The following is a 13,665-nucleotide window of genomic DNA, read 5'->3' as shown; positions in this document are numbered from 1 at the left end:
GGGACTGGAAGAGGAGGAGAAGGATCAGGAGTGGGTTTGAATGTTCATTTTGAGAGGTAGGGACATGAATCAGAGCCGCAGGAGGGTGCTGGAGCTGAATGCAGGTTCATGAAGTAATGAGCATGGTGCTGCATTCCTCACCTTGGCATGGATCGCCAAGGGCAGCAGGGGCTGTGGCTCACAGCTGGCCACACAGGAGCTCTGACACACATGGTCTCTGTCCTACACACTCACATACTTGCAGCACAAACAAATTCCTGAGCAGCAAGAGCATCCCTGCTTCACAGATAACCAACACTGCAGAGCAGCCAAAAACTGCTGGGCAATGGATAGTCCCTTGCTTCCCTCCTGCACAATGAAACTCTCACCTGCCATCCCAAAGGTGAGCAAGTCCTTGAGGCCTAACTTGTGTTAGGCAGACTTACCTCTGCTAAACATGAACCAGCAAGCACCACAATATGGGATAAGAGAGCACAACGTACTGTGGTTTCAGCCCAGTTTTATTAAAGCCAGATTTGGAGAGGGAAAAGAAATGCTGGAAGTTCCCATCTCAGCTTTGTCCACCACTTCCCAGATCAGGATTCAACTCTAATACACTGATGCTGCTTTAGAAGCAGTTTGTCCAAGTCACCACAGTTGCTATGTTTTAGGTTCTCATAACTAATAAAACTGTACCACAACACAGATACAAGCTCAGTTTCTCTTTACCTCAGTAGTTTAGGTTCACCTCTCCCCATTCCCATATCAGAAGAAACAGACCTTAAGATGAAATGAACAAAGCTGCATTAACAGTAGTACTCGCACAAGAGTCTGCTTGCTCAGCTCCCTTCTACTGAAACTCCAGAACAAAAGCATGAGAAAAACCCAAATGCCAGCCACCAAGCCTCTTGGTCTTTTATCTGATGAAAGATTCACCAGATGGAAAACAAACCTGCACTAGTTTAATCACTTATACTTAAAAAAAATAATAATAATAATAATAAAAAAAAAAAGATCCCATAATAGCCAAGTACCTCTTAGTCAAATTTGCCATGTTCTGTACACTCCAGGCAAGCCTAGCCAAACACAGCAAACAAGCCAGCTTTTGCCTCCACATGGTGCCCCCTTGAAGCAACTGCAGCAGAAGCAGGAGGTCTCAGCTGCCCAGAAACTGGTAATTTCAAGTTGGAAGCATCAGACTTCTGCCCCTGAGATCTTCCATCACTGACCCTTTGCTGCCTGAATTACTCAAACCCATTACAGAGCCTTGCTTCTGGCACCAGCTGAACAATGTTTGCCCCTCCAGCCTCAGCTTCTTCCTTGAATTCTTGTTTCTCATCAGCAACCATTGTGCATAGTCAAGCAGCAAAAAAAATAGGGCACATCTTCCCTGATCCCAGAAAAGCTAATGAACTCCTTGCTGTCCTGTAGTCACAGTGTCACACCTGAATTCAAACACACTTGACAGTCACTGCAGTTACCTTTTCTGAAATAGCCTCAAAAAGCTTAATAAGGGCACTGCAGCAACATCCAGACTCTGAATATAGCTCAGCTCTGCCAGGGTGAGATGAATATCCTCCAGGGGTTTGCAGCCCAAGCAAGGAGGCAGCTGAGTTTTGCAGAAACAAGCACCTGAGTACTTCTAGCCGGCTCTCCTTGAGGACACAGGGAAGGTAAAGCAAACCTATCTTTTTTCTCATGCAATGAACTATGACAAAGGACCTTCTGGAATATGGACCTGTCTTTTTAGTGGATTCTTCTGAATTAGCCTTCCTACAAGGACTCACAAATGCCTCAGTGAGAGGGATAGGACAGGATCCTGGGCCCCAGGAGCTCCCACAAGGCTCGGGCAAACGCAATGATCAGCATGCAAGTACATTCAATAATCTGCTAAAGCCTAGGTGAAACAGCTACCAGTGTTTCCACAAGTCATGCACAGCCTTGTCAGAGACTTCAGCCATGCTTGTACTTGCCAGAGCATCATAGCAGGCAAAGTTCAAGGTTGTCAGACATGAACAGAGCACCCAGCACTCTAAGACAGTGTACCTATAGGTGAGCAGAAAGGTCTACCTATAACTCCAGCTCTCGCCCACCCAGTCTCATTACGTGGCTGTACACTGCAGAAACCCCCCTTCCTGCACAGCAGTAGGATAGGATTCCCCCTCCAGGAAAGCCCTCTGCCAGACGTGGAGCACGTGTCAGTGTTCAACCAGCCTTGAACAGGAAAACCTCATGTGATGGATGCAGCATCTTCCTCAAATGACGAAGGCTGGCTGTGGAAGATAAGAGGACAGAAAGTCACATGAAGTCCCCTGGGACAAAGAGGTTTCTCTCTATGCTCTGACAGCCTTCCAGATTGCTGTAGCTTTCTCCCCCAATACCTACACCTCCAAGAAGGCCCCCCCAGAATATTATTACCCTGACCTAGCTCTGGCTAGGTAACACAGAGCCATTTAAAAATAAGAATTGTATAAATGTGTATTATGAGGCAATCCTCTACAGACTAACACTTGCAGGATTAACTCTTACCTTGGCACTCCCCTGCTCTCTTTGAGACAGGGACTACATGGTTCTCCAGGGCTGTCCTGGCCCAGTGAGAAAAGCCAACACGTGAGCGGATATCCTCAGCCCAGCTCCCCCATTTGTCTCTCAGCACTCTCTGATTTAAACATATGAGAGTGTGGCCTTAAACTAGACCTGATCTCAAGCACATCAGTGTCTAAAACAATTTCCCCAACAGCATGCAAGGAAAAAGATACAGAAGGAATAAAAATAGTGAGAAAAACAGCAACAGAAGTCAGAAATAAAGCTGCCTTTGTTCTCTTAAACCTATACAGTGAAACAAAATATTTGCATAGAAAGATCCTGCTCGTGAAGCCTTAAGACTTTCCTCCATCCTCTCTTTCCATACCATTATGGTGTTTTTCACCCATGTCAGCAGCTCCCCAATAAGTGAGACTGAGCACCACATCAACCCACTGAGAGCTCCCCCTCCCATCCATGCACACAGGACACCAACCAAGGAGCCTGAAAGGATCACAGAGGAGCAGTTAGCATCAGCCAGGAGACATTGCTAAGAGGGATTCAAGCATCTCCAGTTGGGGCAAAGTCTGAACAAAGAGACTGAACAGAAGGAGAGGCTCTCAAAGAGCCCTGCCTGAGGCTCTGGGGGATTTCTGCCAGCGGCATATTTTGATAAGGGTTGCAGAGCTTCTCAGTCTGCCAGGCATGAGTCTGCAAGAGGGTAAAGCATCCCCTGTTGGCCCTACGATAATGCCTGTACTATATAGTTAAACAATAAGCCTTAGGTTGTTTTCCTAACCCAGGCAGTGGCTGGCAAAGCTAAAATAAGCTACTGTTGTCTCACACTGCAGTACAACAGCCTCACACGCAGCTTCCTTCTCCCTACCATATCTTCCCTCTTCCACTCAGCTGCACAGAGCATACTGATGCCATCGCTGCAGGAGCAAGGCACTCCCAAACCAAGCAGGGAACAACTCAAGAGGTCCAAACTCCAGCCTCTTTGATCAGGAGAGTGGCTCCACCAGAGCCAAAATAAATGTTTGCTGATAATCCCGTGCCCTCTGTTTGCTTGTGTGGCTCCCATTTTATTAGCTTTCTTATGGCAAGTTTTACAGCTGAGGTCAGAGTGATAAAATGCACGGATTGTTCTTCACCATGCTGATTTGTTTCTCCAGTTTGATGCAGCCTTACCTTGAAAAATGAGATACTTTGATCCAGGGTGCTCTCTTGTCCCTTGCAAAACTTCACCTCCTTTAGCCACGTGACAGTTAGAAAAGCAACAGGCTGTTCCAGGGCAGGAGGAGAGCAAGTCACAATCAGGTTTTCCTACTGAATGCTCAAGATGCCCTTTACTGAAATACCCAAATCCTAAAGTACCCAAATCACATGATGGTGCTTTACCTCCCTCCAAGAAGCATTATGCCTGTTGCCCCAGAGAACCCCATGGGTATCTGCAGGACCACATCAGATCACAAGATGCCAATCACCACCCCATCATCTCAGAAATGTCAGGGTCTGCGCAATAGCCTTTAATTCAGCCCAGAACACAATGCTACAACTTTCATCTGTTCTCTCTACTTGACTTATTCAAGTTATGCTCCCGCTAACCCATTTGGCTTTCCCATTCTGAAAGCCAAGAGAAAAATCAAAGGAAAAAAGGGTTTTGTTTTTCCCTTATTTTTTCAAGTTCAAACTACTCAGGTTGGGAACTAAACCAAGTTGCATCAGTCAGCTGGAGACATCTTTGTTGTCTCTAGATAAAAATCAAAGTTGAACCAATTTACCTATTAACTGTGGCATAGCAAAAGCTGAAGAAGCCATCAGAAGCTTTCTGGTCCCAAAATGGAGTTCCTGTTGCTTTTCAGCATGCTTAGAAATTACTACTCAGTCATTACTGAATTTTATGAATGGAAAACAGTTTTGCCCCAGAGCTTGTATTTATTATTCATTGCTTAGTTTGTTCTCCCTGGATGTTAGGGAACTGCAGATCCAGATCAGGAATACACAATATTTTCCATCCCTAATTCTTTCATCAACACCTCTAAAGGTAAATACACAACAGAAGACGTGTTTATAAATGCATTGTTACCTTCTGGATGATGAGTACAAACAAACAAGCAGGCCTGAAGCCACTGCTAAGATGAGTTTTGCTTCTGCAGTTGCAGAACATGGCAAGGAAACAACATTGCAGCGTTTTTCTCCCCCACACCACTGCTGCTTGCTCACACAAGTCTCATAATCTTGTCTGAATAGCAAACCGCTCTGACACTGGCATTTGCTGGCCAGCCAGAAAGAGCAACATGGATGCATATCCCAGAAACAACTAAGGTAATAAGCTTTTTTTCAAGTAGACTCTGAAGTACCTCAGACTTTAACCACACCTGAGTACTCTGTGGCATACACACAAAAGCACGACACTTCACGTCCAGTCCTCCACTCCATCTGTGAGGCAGTACAGGGAAAATTTTCTGCATTGTGATTGCAGTCAAGCCAATCTCTTCGGGCAGACCTTCATACAACTGAGATCTCCACCAGGATTATGAAGCATATTCTCTGCAGATTTTCTGTGTTTTTCCTGTCTGGTTCTGTTTGTTTTGTCTTTGGTTTGTATTTGGTTTTGTTGTTGTTGTTTTTTGTTTTTGTTTTTTTAAACCTCCTACTTAAAATGAAACCCCAAACACTGATGAGACAGAGCTAACAACAGAAGAATATTAAGGTGTGAACATCTTCTGCTCAATCTAAAATGAAGCAGCCAGACTTAGCAAGGCAGTTTGTCGGGATAGAATGCTGTCTAAAAATGAAATAAGTGGAGGGGCCTCCTAGACAGACTGGTGGCCACACAACAGAAAGGGCTGGTAGGAAGATTCAATCTAATTTGAAGGAAGTCCAACACTTGAGTTGTATTCTGCTGCTATGAGTCCTTCAGCAGCAGAACTGGCTGAAGGAGCTCCTGGTCCTGTCAACACACAGGAGTTGTGCTGTGGCTTTATTTGCTTATTTCAGGCTCAGTTAGTTCCCTGGCCTGCTTCCTACCACAAATCCTTCCGCGCAGCTGAAGGGTCAAAGTCCCAGCCGCAGCATTCCTTTCGATTAAAGCACTACTGAGGTTTCTCTATTGCCCTGCTGCAGGCTGAAGTGCCATTCAGGAGGCTCTATCACATTACCAGGCTTTTCTGACAAAGTAATTTCAAGAAGTTTCTGCCATTCCAGGTTGCTCATTCCTGTTTCCTACATAGTGACTGCACCACAGAAAACACTGTAGGATGGACAAAAGTGAGGAGGAAGGGAGGGAACACTGCCAAAGTGGTACAATAGATGGAAAAATCAGACAGATGCTTTGATATATGCATAAGTGAGAGCCTCTGCAAGGATAAACCATCTCTTTCAAGAGGGAAGATACTGTCCATAATGTCCTAACCATCTCTAGGTGCTCGTGAGAGTATGCTGAAGCAGCTGGTGTACCCCAGAAAATCCACCCTGAGCCTGAACATCTGCCTTGGCTGCTCACAGACACAGCATCAGCAGCAGAGCAAAGCTCCCAGACAGAGATTTCCTCCATAGCTGGGGCCATGTCCTGCTGGCTTCCCAGGGATGGCCTTTTCCTCACTGCCCCAAGCCCCACAGGCGAGCTGATGTCCCATCGAGGAGGGGTCACGCTGCCCTAATACCATCCTGGCACAGGAGGCATTTGTAGTTGCACTGAGCACAGGCCCTGGATTAATTTGTGTTAATGGGGAAGTTAGGAGCCTAAAGGACAAGACAGTGGGTAACCCCTTCACACCAGTAAACCCTTACACTTTTTCCTCAGTTGTGAGCTGAACTTGTCCCTACAGCTTGTTGGGAAGAGCATGTTAGAAAACACTGTTATGCTGAAAAAATCCAGAGGGTCACCTCCTTCATGAGAAATTAACAAAAAAAAAAAAAATACTTTGATGTCAAAACTTCCTGGACCAGTGTTATAGGAACAGGCTTTTCATTTTAAAATAGCTTCCTGCCTGGTACATTTAATTACCAGTTTTTGATAATTAATCATAAATAATGTTTAAATATTGGTATCAGACAAACTGATCTGATCTTACCAAAGAGGACCTCCCCTGCCCCCTCCCCATGAAACAAGATGTTTTATGATCTGAGCCCTCCATCCCTTGGAGGGAGGTAAGATCAGGGCAGATCCCCTACAGATGAAAAAGTATCAAAGTCTTGTGGATATTTTTGCATGAAGTGGAACTATCCTGCCTTGGCCAGCCACCTTTGTACTCCGAAGACTGTCTCTAGCTGCTGTGCCACCTAGGCGTAAACAGCAGCTGATTATCCCCCTGCAGCCCCACGCTGCACTTAGCAAGATGCTGCAGGAACCCCGACTCGCTGTGCGGGACCCGGTGTCTTCTGCTGGTAGCTCCTCGGTGTGGGACACGTCAGTGCAAAGCCTGTCGCCGAGCAAGGGACATCCCTGCCTCTCACGGCCATCCAGGAGGTGGCACTGTTAAACTACTGAGGCTTGCCACAAGTCGTCTGTTTTCGCTCCCACCTCCTCCCCAGTCATTTTTTTTCCTGCCTTGAGGATGGCGATAGACCATCGCAAAAAGCTCAGCTGAATTAAGAATATAGACTCCCTAAAACAGACGATGGCTTTATGATCGCATGAGTGTTTCTCTCTCACATCAGAACTGTAAAGGACTGGCTGAGATGTTTACTCTCTATAAGGTGATGTTATACAATTCTCTGCCTCCAGCAACTACCAGAACTGTTCTGTTTTAACCCTTTGGCACCTGGCCCCAGCCCATTCAAAGTCCCTTTTAATTAATTTATTTTGAACAGCCTACACCCTCAATGCACTGTGAGGCAGAACACCTACCTGGCTCTGAACGAGCAGGCAAACAACAAGAGCGCTTTATCACGAGGGAGGCGTTATCACAGCTCAGCACCCCAGCTCCTGCTCCCTGAGCAAATAGCAGTGGTGGCAGGGGACAGCTACAGTCCTCCACAGCAGCTCACCTGCCCTGTGCCAGCCACTCAGGCTCCCAGGCAGGGAAATGGCATAAACCTACCTTCTCTCAGCAGTTTGCACCAAGACTTGCTGAGCCGAGGGGACATACTTGCTCCTGCTGGGACTCGACGGGTCCATAATCTCCAGGGAGGAGGTAGCAGCGCTGCAAGACTTAACAAAACTCCTGTTGGCAATTTCATGTCCCAGCAAGGCCCCACAGGAACATGGCTTGTGGAGGTGACTGAACAAGCTACTGCAGTTCACAGCAGTGCTTTGACTCTCAGTGAATTTGGAATAAAGTACAAAGTGGAAAAAACTTGGCTGAAACATCCTGAAGTTATCTCCACTCACATCAGTAACGCAGGCAACAGCTTTCCTTGCAGACCCTCCCCAGTCCCTTTGCAACATTTAGAACAGTGCAAAAGCCTATCACCCAGGAATCACTGATGCTCTTGCAACTATTTCCTTAGTTGTTTTCAGGAAAAAAAGATAACCACAAGGAAACATCTGCTGGATTTTAACTTCTTAGACTTGCTCGGCAGCAGTGGAAGCAACAGGTGGGAAGAAACTAGCCAGCCATGACCTGCTAGCTCTCCCTAAGCTGCATCTGGCAGTGGTTGGAGGGAAATCAGTGGTCAGAGGCTCAGCATGGGAACCACTCACCTACACCAATTCTGCTTTCAGGACTTCAGCAAGTTCACAAATGAGTACTGCTCCCCTTGAGCAAGGAGGTCTACAACTGCTCATCAGACTGTCTCAGCCCAGATGAGTCATAGCTAAGATTGCAGTGCCTGTGTCTTTTTTTAGTGATTTAAAAGTTCTCATGGCCATTTTTTTTCTCCCTGAAACTTGGCCCTTCTCTACCACAGTTGCAGAAACTACCAGCAAATGAGGCTTTGCAAACTATGTGCTCCAGGACAGTGGCGTCCAAATTTCTAGCCAGACAGGCCACAAGTTCTTCTCACCATATGCAAGTGCTACACATCTGATCCTCCCTGAACATAACACAGCATGCCCAGGTGGAAGAACTAACTTGTGTACATGCAATTTGCTCAACACCTCTCAGAAACATTACCTGTGCTGCAAACATGCAAGCTAGCCTGCATCTACCCTGCTTCCCACCAAGGCTATCAGGAGAGGGGTCCTGGGCTATGAGCAATGGCTCATGAGCAAGCCATTTTCTGCGAGTTCCTTGAATTTAGTAGGGGAGCTACCCACAAGCACTGGCAACCAGCCCAATTAGCAGTTTTCCTGAGGACCTGGCAGCTCCTCCTCTCCCATAACAAGGGCTCACACCTGGACTCTTACAGGAAAGGCCATCATGAAATAAAAAAATGTGCCCCAGGCACTGCCTCTGCCATCACCTGCAGGGTAGGAGTGGTGGGCTCTGAAGGTCCCTCCAAAGGAAAAGAAGAAACACAAAGCAATGATCAAGCTATGAGCTTTATGAACTGTCCTGCTGGGCCTTTGCTTGTTGCAGTATCTAGGGTCACACATCAACACAATGCAAGCGGCGTGAAAATAGAAAGCTTCCAGTTAAACAATCCTCTTGATTTGTAACAAAGCCACCCTCCTAGCACTTCAACATCTCAGTGATAAATATCTCCTCACACAGTAATAACTCAAATATCATGTGTCCATAGAGGGAGACGACTTCAACCTATGTCAAGAAGACAGAGAGCTCTCTCCTCAGTAACTAGGACAAATGCTAACTCCAACACAGCACTGCTGTTATCCCATCTGACCTCAGCAGCCAGCCAAAAATGTAGGGAGCGGCAAGTTTCCGTTACAAGCCGTTTTGGTAGCTGAATAAGGTGTTCCCTCCATCCCTCACAAAGAATGCATAAATTCCTTTTTTCTCCCCCCTCCCACGAGCACAAAGATCAAACAACGCAAAGCGACATATTTGCTCACATTCTCATGTCCCTTTTTGAAGCTCATACTCTGTTTGAAAGCCTCTTCAGACCTTGACAGCAGCTCTGACTACTCCTGCTATGGGACTCACAGGTGCTGCCAGCTTTGGTGACCTCCCCTGCAGAGGGGAGAGCTGACCATGACAGGTACCTGCACCCCAGCCACCTCCATTAACAGGACAGTGTGCCAGCAGAATTGTCAACACCGCACATTAATGCAGCTGCCTATACCCCACAGCAGATGCATAGCCTGTTCATTAATGGCTTCAGCTGCCAACACAATGTTCAGCAGACTTTTTCCTGAGAATCACCCTTAGCGTGGTGCCTCTTACCTTCCCACAAGCCCCATCCACAGCTGTGCTTCTCCCTCAGGCCAGCACAATCATCCCTGCCATCCCAAAGCAAGCGGGTTGAGCAAGCTGATCCTGCTATAGGAAAAAAAAAAAAAAAAATACTGTTGGGGGTGTGAGAGGCACAGGGTTAATTTTTGCTTCCCTCTGGTTTGTTTCAGAGTCATGGACAAGGAAGAAAGGCAAAAGGAGAGTTGGCATGTTCAGCAGCAATTAAACATTAGGACAGCCTCCCTCCATCATTAAAAGTGCACCATAATTTCACTGACTCTTCTCAGTCCTTGCATATTTGAAAAGTCAATAGCCAGCAGAAGCCCATGCCACCAGTCAGGAGTGTGTTGTTGGACCTGGGGCTCAAGTATTTGCACCTCTTGATTTCCATTGGAGACCTTTTCCTCATTCATATCGTAAATGTGCAGCAGATACCTTCTCTACCACCTGTCTCAGCAAGGTTTAGTCTATTTGCAATTTCACTCCAGTTTATTAGCGTCTACTGCAGCACTCACCAAAATCAATAGGAAAGAGCCCATTTCACTGATTAAGGTGGGAATTAAATTCCTTCTCTTTCCCAGCAGTCTTGAAGTATTGCTTTCTCTTTAACACTGCTGAGTCCTGAAAGCAGGGACTCAAACAGCCCCTTCTTCTTCAGCTCACATTCATAGAAATTAAAATGGGGGAGAATGAGTCTGATCTCAAGACTGTACTCCTACCTGGGTCTCCCTAGATAAGACCAAGGTGACATTTTCAGGAGTTGAATTCTGCCATCTTTCGCTTAGCTTAAAATCATCCTTATCAAGTTGGTTTTCTGCTTTTCCTGAGAGGTTTGGGAGGAATACCTGGGCTTCCCCCCCACAGGGAGGGTAGGAGACAGGAGCAGGAGGAAGAGGCACACTTCCTTTCAGGGCTATTTCCCCTCCTCCCCCCAACTTTAGGATTATGAATATGGCTAAACACAGCAGCTTTTGTCAAGAATTAAAAGTTTTATTTTTTGAGCTGAGTGCTGCCATGCTTTTTTGTGACAAATAAGAGTACTGAATGCTTAGAAAAGCATCTCTCCTAAACACTGGGCACCAAAAACACTTACTGCACCAGTTTCCCCATTGCCAGGATGCCTTTCAGGCTGGTCAAAAACTGTGTTAGCATTTAGTAATGAGGGCCTGTTTAGTGCATCGTAACAAAAAAGTGGGGAACACCCTCTTCTTTTTCCTGTGACTCCAATACCAAAACATTTCAAAATCTTCACAGTGCTTATTTTCACACTGCACTAACAGCTGGCATAGAAAACCCTGAACTAGTTCACCAATTGACTGGAGCTCCGTGAAAGAAAGCAAACTATGTGATGAGAAGTCTGCTAGATCCCCAGATTGTTTCCATTTTAGTAAGTGCTATTGCTGGTAATAAAACCACAAAACAAATGATAGTCCCATGAATACTCCCTTAAGTAACATTCAATATTCCAGACCTGGAACTTTGTGATAGAGTAGTTATTAGCCCTACTTTGTTTCCAAGGGAAACTGAGGCACAGCTGGGAATTTCTTACACTTCTGCATTCCCAGCCCAGCATCCCCTCCAGAAGCCAGCTGTCCCTTCCCATTGCTCACATCTGTCTGGATCCTGAAGTGAGAAGCAGCAAGCTGCCCCAGGAGCAAGTGACTCAGCTGCCCCCAGCCGAGTTTCACCCATCTCCCTTCTCCGGCAGGGAAGGAGAGGGGCCGTGCCAGCTCCCCACCCGCGCAGGCTGGGGCAACACGAGACCTCGAAGCTGTGCAAGCTCGTAGGACTGCTTGAGGCTGAGCCCAGGTGAGCCACGGGCACGCTGTCAGGGGGCTATGCCAGGAAACACCAAGCGTCTTTCCCAATTGCTGCCGGAGCAGACGGCACCAGGTGTGCTATTTAACCAGCGCGGGTGTGGCTCTTATCCATTACAGCCAGTCCCCAGGATACTTTGCCTTGAGTCAGTCACTGGCAAGGCTCCCAGGGAAGCAGTCTGCTCTGCATCTCCCATCTCTGGGCAGCCCTGGCAGCAGGGAGAGGATGGGCACACAGATGTGCAGCTCTGTGTTGGGAGAGCCTCCCACCTTCTTTTTGAAAACGTACGCTCTTACAGGAGGGAGTAAACTGGGTCTAGAAGCACTCAGATAAAAACAGGGTTTGAACTGCTTGGCTAAACACGCACAAGCCCATATGAATGCACTTACGCGAGCTGACAACCGGTTTTTATCTGGTTAGCGCTCATCAATTAATTACAGACCAGCGTGTCCACACCATGGTTTCTCTGTGATTTAGCCAAGTCAATTTTCCAAAACAATTTTAACTAACCCAGTCACAGATGAACTGTAGAAGCATATTTCAGTATCTGGGACACCAGAGCACAGTCAGGACTCTCAGCGCACATAAATGCAGTTTTCCAGACCTGTTACAAAACCTTGCTGTGGCTGCCTGCAATGTCTGTGCCCACCCCAGCCCTCCTGGGATGGGATGCTGCCCTCCCACATAATGCTGGGGAAAGGAGCCTTTGCCTGTTTCTAATTTATTTCAGGTTAGAACCCGGTGCATTGAGCCTAAGCTGCTGAAGAAGGTTTGTGCTAAGGCCCCAGCCTGCAAAAAGAAGGTAACAGACAGCTGAGGAGCAGTAGCATCTTAAACAGCTGCAGCTGTTTCCCCAGTGAACGTGATTCAGAGCCTCAGCGTTCGCAAGCTGAAGCTTAGAACATAGCAACGATTCTTGCAAAATATTTTGCTTCTTGTCTTTTTTTTTTTTCTCCTCCCCCACACAACTTTTTAACCTCTTGGTGCCTATGCCGAGTCCCTACCTAAAATAGGTTCCAGGGTGGAACATACTTGCCACTTGATCCGTGGCTTGCTAAATTTAGCCAAACGCAGCCTGCCCGTACAAGATGGTTCTCTTGAAATGTCAGTAGCCACACATAAGGTTGCCAATGTCATCCAGGAAGTGGGACACCACGGCAGTTATATTTTTTACTTAAAATAATAGTAAAATAAACTGTCAGGCTCTGTGGAGAGGCAACCATAAATTTGATTCAAAAAAAAAAAAAAAAAGAGGAGGAGGGAGAAGGGAGGGAAGGACAGACTTCTGCAAAGCAGCACTTGAGCCAGAAGAGAACCTCTGTATTTAACATATGTAGAATAGATTAACTCTTTGACTGGAGTCAAAGAAAGCTGAAAAAGAGAACAACCTACTTTAAATGACTTTTGGCAGTAGAGAGTTAAAGTAGAAAACAGACTTGTAATCTAGAGGAAGGGAAGACATGGAGGAAAAGAGAAGGATACACCAGCATAACATACAATTCCATCTTCTTAAGTTACTAAGTGTTTGATGTCAGCATCTGACTTTGTAAATACGTGACTTCTGAAGACGTATCAAATACACAACTGCTCCTCCATGCAAAAAGGCACTGCGAGCCGTAGAAATACCTTCCCCAGGATTGTTGCAGTGGAGACACCAGCAACTAGTAAAGAAGAGAAACAATAAACAAAACACCCTCACTTTTTTGGTGTTCCATAGGCAACTGCTGCTCCCTACCCTCCTTGCAGCATCGCAGAGAACCACATCCTCATTCTGACCATCAGCTTAGCTCTGAATGTTTCTGAGCAGCCTTTATGGTTTTTTGGTTTTTTTTTTAATTGGATAAAAAATAAGAAAACAAAACACACAGTAGTCTTTGAACTTAAGCCCATAGTTATAGAATTAAAAGCAAACATACTTTTTTAAGAATTTATCTGGAAATAGTACCCTCAGGTTGAGAAAAGCTACAAGAGGAGAGAAGAAGCTCCTGAAGACAAACAGTATATCAGCTCATCTCTCCATGAGAGGGAGAGAGAAGAGGAATTTGCACTAGGAGCAGCATTTCCAGCCATCCTGTCTTCCACTTCCCCCCTTTCTAAAGGATGG

General features: G+C 46.2%; 1 long non-coding RNA gene across 1 annotated transcript; it reads right to left on the bottom strand.

The window, feature by feature from the left end:
* Nucleotides 1-485: 485 nt before the first annotated feature.
* On the bottom strand, nucleotides 486-13,623 carry LOC118162558. Its single transcript, XR_004748510.1, has 3 exons — nucleotides 13,478-13,623; nucleotides 13,080-13,222; nucleotides 486-2,252 (listed from the first exon to the last, which is right to left on the bottom strand). It is a non-coding gene; the product is annotated as an uncharacterized LOC118162558 (long non-coding RNA).
* Between the last annotated feature and the right edge of the window lie 42 nt (nucleotides 13,624-13,665).

Source organism: Oxyura jamaicensis, chromosome 2 (assembly GCF_011077185.1).
Source record: "Oxyura jamaicensis isolate SHBP4307 breed ruddy duck chromosome 2, BPBGC_Ojam_1.0, whole genome shotgun sequence".
Lineage (NCBI taxonomy): Eukaryota > Metazoa > Chordata > Aves > Anseriformes > Anatidae > Oxyura > Oxyura jamaicensis.
This window is presented reverse-complemented; position numbering and strand designations above follow the sequence as displayed.